At 41.0% G+C, this 7127-nt stretch overlaps 1 non-coding gene across 1 annotated transcript; it reads left to right on the top strand.

Annotated features, from left to right (window-relative positions):
• Nucleotides 1-2472: 2472 nt before the first annotated feature.
• Nucleotides 2473-2545, top strand: TRNAA-AGC (transfer RNA alanine (anticodon AGC)). Its single transcript has one exon. It is a non-coding gene; the product is annotated as a tRNA-Ala (tRNA).
• The last annotated feature ends 4582 nt before the right edge of the window (nt 2546-7127 follow it).

Raw genomic sequence — 7127 nt, forward strand, 5'->3', positions numbered from 1 at the left:
ACTGCCACATAAAGACAGTGGCTTAGTTTCAGTTATTTCTAGTCTGTCTTGCCTCCTGCCAAAGAATCCAGCTCCAGGAACAACTGGATGTGCACGTACAGTATCTCCAAGCCATTCATCACATGTCAGGGCTAAGGTACATAAAATGATTCAGCATCACCAGAAGCCAGTAAATGATGTAAAAACAAGCCAGGCTGGTTAGAAACCTGTCAGGTGGTGATCCTTCACTCAAGCTTTAATTTAATTTCTTCTTGGCCTGTCTTAAACTTGATGGATGAGTAACTTCTCCCATCTGTGGAGTGAGCAATGCGGCCTGGCTTAACAAGGAGCCATTGTCTGGTTTAGTGCCGACATAGTGCAGGAACAATCTCCTTTGTAAGGGAAGATGTTCAAGCAACAATCAGAAAGTCACTGGGTGGTAGATTAGGGGCTCCATAATTTGTCTGTATGTGCAAGAGCAGAGAGAGTTTATGGAGAAGATCAGAAGTGAACACTCCATGACAAATCAGGTGGAGAGTGTAAACTCTTCTCACCCTACAGAGAACCAGAGCCAAACACAGCTCTCTTGCTTGGTATATCACTTTATGCTTCAAAGAGATACCTGAGAGGTCTCTGTGTTTAAAATAAGTAGGGGAAAGATGTAAAGTGGAGCTCAGCCACTTTGGTGCGGTTCAGCTCAAAAAACCTGGGTCGATCAAGTTATGTATATGTGAAAGTTGTTACAGGTGTGTTCATATTATTTTTATATCAGAAATAGTGTGGTCAGCAGGAGCAGGGCAGCAATTACCACCCTGTACTCAGCACTGGTGAGGCCTCACCTTGCTCAATTCTTGACCCTCACACCAAGAAGGATAGTGAGGTGTGTCCAGAAGAGGCCAGCAGAGCTGGTGGAGGACCTGGAGCACATTCCTATTGAGCAGAGGCTGAGGGAGATGCAAGTGTTTATGTTATGTGTCTCATGGAGAAAGGGAGGCTCAGGGGAGACCTCATCACTCTCCACAACAACCTGAAAGGAGGCTGTAGCCAGATGAGGGTTGGCCTCTTCTCACATCCAGGGAGCAGACAACAGGACATAGGTGCAAGATACACCAGGGGAGGTATAGCTCGGACATCATAAAGAATTTCTTCACAGAAGGAGTGATCAGACATTGGAATGGGCTGCCCATAGAGGTAGTGGAGTCACTGTCCCTGGGGGTGTTTAAGGAAAGACTGGATGTGGCCGTTAATGCCATGGTCTAGTTAACATTTTGGTGGTGTTAAGGCAGAAGTTAAACTCGATGATCTCTGAGATCTTTCCAACCGAATCGATCCTGTAATCCTTTGAAGAGGAAGTGAGGAGGCTGGGGGAAGGAGGGGACGGCAGAGCACGGAGCAGGCGGCAGGGCATTTTGAAACACAAAGGAAAGGCTCTGTGGAAGGAGAGAGGGCTGTGCCGAGGAAGCAGGGAAGCAAAGGCGAGGAGCCGAGGCCAGAAGCGTGTCCGGGAGGGAGCGCAGCCGCAGGGGCCGTGACCGGAGCTGCGGGGACGGGCGCGGAGCGGCTCCTGCTGCCGGGGCACCGCGGCTCCCTGGCGGCGCCGCGCCCCGGGCTTTGGAGCGCTTTGGGGCTCCGAGCTCCGGGGGGCTGTGGGTGCAGTTTTCGGGGGGCAGGAGCAGCGCCAGGGGCTGTGGGTAAAGATTGGGGAGGGTCGTACCTCATCACGTTCCCTGCCTACGATATAAGCTGAAAGCTGCGCGTCAAGTCAGTGAGCACCGGTGCGTTCATTTTTCAAAAAGTCAGTGTTTTAAGGCTGGTAAAACTAATGTATTAATTATAGGGAAGTGCATTTTGTGAGGTGTAATAAATCAGAAAAGTACAGATCTGCTTTAATTTCACTTGACTCTCTCACCTCAGACAAGCCAGACACCTTCCAAAAACATGTATGTATGCATATATACATATTTATATGCAGGATGTGTGTGTGCATATATATATCTGCTCACACACATATATGTAAGTTTTGACTATAAAACTCTGTTTCATTCAAGCATATAACATTTTTTCCTTTATTAAACATTTCCTGAACCAGTCTTTACATGTGCAAGCCCTGAAAATTGGAAAGACCAAGGGTTTTCCTTGTTGAATTTGGAACAGTTGTTCAATAAAAGTAGCGCTTTTTTTTTTTTTTTTTTCCCTAGAAACACACATTTGGTTTCTTTTAAGTAACTTGGTCTTTTGAAGAGCTTCTTGTATGAAACCAGCTAAATAACAAAGACTCGTGTTATAAAAGGATGAATAGGATTATTCTGGTAGTGTCCATGCTGAAACATGGATCCCATGATTGCAGCTGTGGGCTGCAGTTGTTGGCGAGTGGAAAGAATGACTCAGCAAGAAACAACAAATTTTATAACCAAACCTAGTTATGTTGTGTTTTTTGTAAGTTTATAGTCTGTATCTTCACGTTTCAAAGTTCTTTTTTTTTTTTTTTCAAGTGGGGAATTAGCTCAAATGGTAGAGCGCTCGCTTAGCATGCGAGAGGTAGCGGGATCGATGCCCGCATTCTCCAGTGCTTTTTCAGTACTGATGTCATTAAAAACCATACGGCAGGATTTAAAATCATTTTCCTATTTACGCTGAATTTTTCTTCTATAATGAATGGTGTACAAAAACCTGAAAGAACTATAAATTTTTTAAAAAAACAGCATATTGATTTAAATATTTCATTTTTTCATTTTGAAATCAGATGTTTGTTCTTTTGCATAGAGGAAGTAAAAAAAATAATCTTTGCAAGAAATAATCAAATTTACTGGCATCTTAATGCAATAAAAATGACATGCAAAATTCATTGAGGAAAGGAAATGAACTTTTTGATTGGTCTTTAAGTATTTGGTTAATAATTTCATTCAGTAGTTAACTTTACATTTGATATTATAGTTTAGTGTGTAGTGAACAAAATTTTGTATTCATGCTTTGAGTAAGACTCATTGTTTCTGCTCTATTTTGGTTGTATAGAATGTTTATTAGAAAGAGCAAGCTAGAGCATTCTATAGTTCTTTTGCACCTGGTAGCAAGATTGTGCCTTCTGCTTGTGAATTTTCACATCTCTGAAGAACCATGGAAATTTTCTCTCTCAGTTTATGCTTGCATATTTTAAGGCTTCATGAAGGTTGTTGTTTTTTTTTGTTGTTGTTGTGTTTTTTTTTTTTTTTTTTTTTTTGTTTAGTGGTTGGTTTGTTTGTTTTAATTCTGATTTTATTTTCTTACTGGCTCATTCAGATATTTAATTGCTTATACTTCTAATTTGAGATAGCATGAGGAAACGTGCAGAATGTGCTTCTTACACATACATTGAATTTATGCAATTAGGAACTTGGGAGTGCACATCTTAAACAGAAATGGGAAACAGAAGTTAATTAGGCTCCATGTTAAAGGGGGAGGAGAACTCTGCTGCAAGGATTTACAAGTAGCACCTGTGAAGAAAGTAAGGGATATCTTCTGTGATCATGACAAGAAAGGAATTAATTTCTAGATGGAATGGGATAGAAATTGAATTTGCTTATTTCTATTGTATTCTCCAAGTACTGGAGAGAACAGAGGAATTGTGACTGTAAGGCTGCTTGATGCCTCTTAAAAAGAAGTCTAATAGAGAGAAAAGTATTGTGGTCTTGTCATGAACCCTTTTTGGACTCAGGTAATAATTTAAATGTCTGTTTGCTTGGAATGAGACTCTCCAGTACTCTTCTGTGTGATTATTATTATTTCTGTGTTTCTGTTACTACATAATACCTGACACTTTCTGTGCTTTTAAAGGAAATTAGTTATATTGCTCTTCTTGGCTGATCAAATGTGAGTTGTGCACTGATGGAATGACGGAATTTGGTGAGGGTCTGTTCAGGTGTAGTTTGCAACCACTCAAAAAGCTGAAAGCTCTCAGGACTAATGACTTATTACATTTGTGCCCAGCTTTCTACATTGGGGCACTTCTGTCTATTAGGGCTTGTAAACACTGCAAAAGATTACTTCTAATTCTTTTGGTGTAAATATGAGTAGAAGTAAGATGCTTTTGCTCATCCCATGTGGTGTTTTATGTCCTTATTTTTTAGGTAAACTATCCTGTAAAAAATTTACAGGATTGAGAGATACAAGGGTCTGGCTATCAAAAGAACTACTACATGTGGAAATACACTACTTGTTAGTGGATAAGTAGTTCCCAGAGCCCCATGTCAAAGGAGTGACCTCTCTGGGTCTGTCTGTGCATTCTGTGTCAGAAATTGCATAGAGATATTCTGTCTAAAGAACCATGAGGGAATTCAGTTTTACTTGATTTTTATTATTCTTATTATTCTTACCACTCATTCTTTACACTATAGTCTTCTGTAATGTCATGCTTAAATCAGTTCACAAGGTAGTTATTAATTCAGAAGAATAATTTGTTTGTACTAAACTTGCTGGAAGATATTGCTATGTCTTTGTTTGTTGTAGTCTGTAAATAGGAAATAATTATTCCTTAGTTGTCTTTTATCAATACCTTGTTCCATATATTACTTAGAAAATCTTTCAGGCTGAGATGGAGCTTGGGGACCATAATATGGCAACTCTGGAGACAGTGTTCTACAACATGAGGGCCATCTGTAGAATCTGCACTCAAAAATCTCAACTCTGTGAAGCTCTTCTTTTAAATAAAATTATTTCACAACATGATCATAGAACATTTGTTTTCTGAGCTGACCACACTGCAATTCTGATTTTTCTCTTGATGGGTACTGCGTGAGATTTGATAATAAAGGTTGTGAAAGTTTTTTTCTGAAATGGCTACCAATACCCTATTTTGACCAAGTTGTAAGCAGAAGTTGTATTTTGAACTCTTCTTGAAGAGAGTGAGAGGTGAGTTTATTACCATATGTAAGCACGTAGAATCCTAGAATCACAGAATGGTTCACGTTGGACAGGACCTTAAAGATCATCTTGTTCAACCCTTCTGCCATGGGCACGGACACATTCTTCTAAAAGAGATTGCTCTGAGCACCATCCAACCTAGCTTTTAACACTGTTACAGCTTCTCTGGGCAATCTGTTCCACTGCCTCGGTGCTGTCACAGTAAAGAATTTCTAATATCTCACCTAAACCTACCCTGTCCCAGTTTAGGGCTTGTGTACCCCTTGTGCTATCACTTCATGAAAAGTCACTCTCTAGCTTTCTTCTAGGCCCTCTGGTGCTCAGAAACTGCTTTTGCTGGGGCCACCTCTCCTGTAGGCTGAACAACCCCAACTCTCTCAGCCTGTTTGAAAGGAAAGGAAGTTACACCTTTAAAATGTGTTCAGCTTCCTCTGAACACATTTTAAGATACTCTAAGATATTTTTCCTCTCAAATTCAATGTTGAAAAAAAAATTACATGTTTGCCCCATAAACTTTGCCCAATATAAGAATGAAATAAAACAGGTTTTAGAGTCATTCAGCAGAGATTTCCTCATCTAGGCCAGCGACCTTACATCTTTTTTCCATTTTGGCCCACATTTTATTTCCTGTGGTTGCAATTAGTATTGCAGTAATTTGTTGCTGCTAAATCTAAGCCTTGACATCTAGTGGATGGGTCTGAACACAGATGGACTGTGGAGTCTGCTGTGTGCTTTCAGATACTCATAGAATACAAGTGAGCCTTGGTTTGATGAGTCTGTGGCTCTATTTCTGTCATGTCTCAAGACCTGCAGGTGTGCTGTTCATTATTAGCACAGAATCACCTAAAAAAGGATTAATCTTTAAAACAATTAAATGCTCAGGCTTTGGGTGGCCACTGTGCATCTTTCTGACCTTGGAGCTGAGCAGGTTTTATCTTAATGCAAGTAGGAGCACACCCTGGTTACATTATGGATGGCAAACAGTGGACAAGGCTTGTGTAGTGGTCTCTGATAGCCCTCCTGCGCCTGCCCTTGATTCCAAAAAATAGGAGGACAACTACTTTTTTTTTTTTTTTTTGTCTGTTCAAGGCCACAATATCTCCTACAGTGATGTTGTAATAGGGGAGAACTTTTCAAAATATTCTTTTTTGTCAGTATTGTTACTACCCCCATGAAAATACTGAAATAGGCTACAGGAGAGAATCCCTACAACTAGCTGTGTTTGACAACAGAAAGCTCTACAAATCATTGAAATGCAGGTTAAGGAACAGTTTCACTGTACCGGAAAAGCTCACTTCTAATTCTTTTGGTGTAAATATTGAAACTTCTGCTTATTTCTGTTGTTACAAAAATCTGGCCAAAACCAGTAATTTGATAAAAGAAAATATAAATCAATGGAAGGACTAAAAACTATAGTAGATTTATCATTTTTATGTATGCAGAGAGAGCAAAACCAGTATTGGATTAAAATGAACAAAGAATAAATGCAGGGAAGCAGCACATTTTATGTGTGAGGGTGGGGAAGGTGCTGTGCAGGGCCAGGAGCTGGGCTCCATGGTCCTTGTGGGTCCTTTCCAACTCAACATATTCTGTGATTTGAGTCCTTGCTGAGGAAGAGGTTTCAGGTTAGCTGGAAGAAAAACATCTTGAATCACTGCTCTTTCTGATCTCTACCAGAAGTCTGTGAATGAGTTTTACTCTCTCTTTATAAGCTGTAAAGGAAAAAACTGAGCGCTATTTATAAAATAGGATGTCAAGAACAGCATGTGGGTGTTGTCACTGGTTAGCGAGGTGCCTATGACAGGCTTTTTTGTTAGAGACTGCCTCTAGCAGCAGCCCTGTGCTCAGGCTGCAGATCCTCCAGGGAGTCCCTCATTGCAGTGACCCTAGCACACATTTTGGGATGCATCCCCTTTCAGGTGTGTTCGCCTGCAGGTTGCTTTGGTTTGAGTTCCCCTGATGTCTACAGGAATGCCAGCAGGGCCCTTTTGGACTGTTCCTGAGCCTGCTCTCTGCAAGGAGAGCTGCCTTCTCCAGCACGCTGCGGGCTGTGGCTCCCAGGTAGGGCGTGCGAGGTGCTGCCGCCTCCAGCCCAGCTCGGCATCGGCTCCCGGGGAGGGCCTGGAACTCCAGTTTGGTACCTCAAGTTACAAATGTTTCTTCTGCAGGTGAAGAAACATTTGGCACCATGGCTAGACATTTGTGGAATTAATTTTTCCACAGTTCTTATGCTACTTAATATAAAATATTTC

The sequence above is a fragment of the Lonchura striata genome, chromosome 2 (genome assembly GCF_050655825.1).
Source record: "Lonchura striata isolate lonStrDom1 chromosome 2, ASM5065582v1, whole genome shotgun sequence".
In the NCBI taxonomy this organism is placed as follows: domain Eukaryota; kingdom Metazoa; phylum Chordata; class Aves; order Passeriformes; family Estrildidae; genus Lonchura; species Lonchura striata.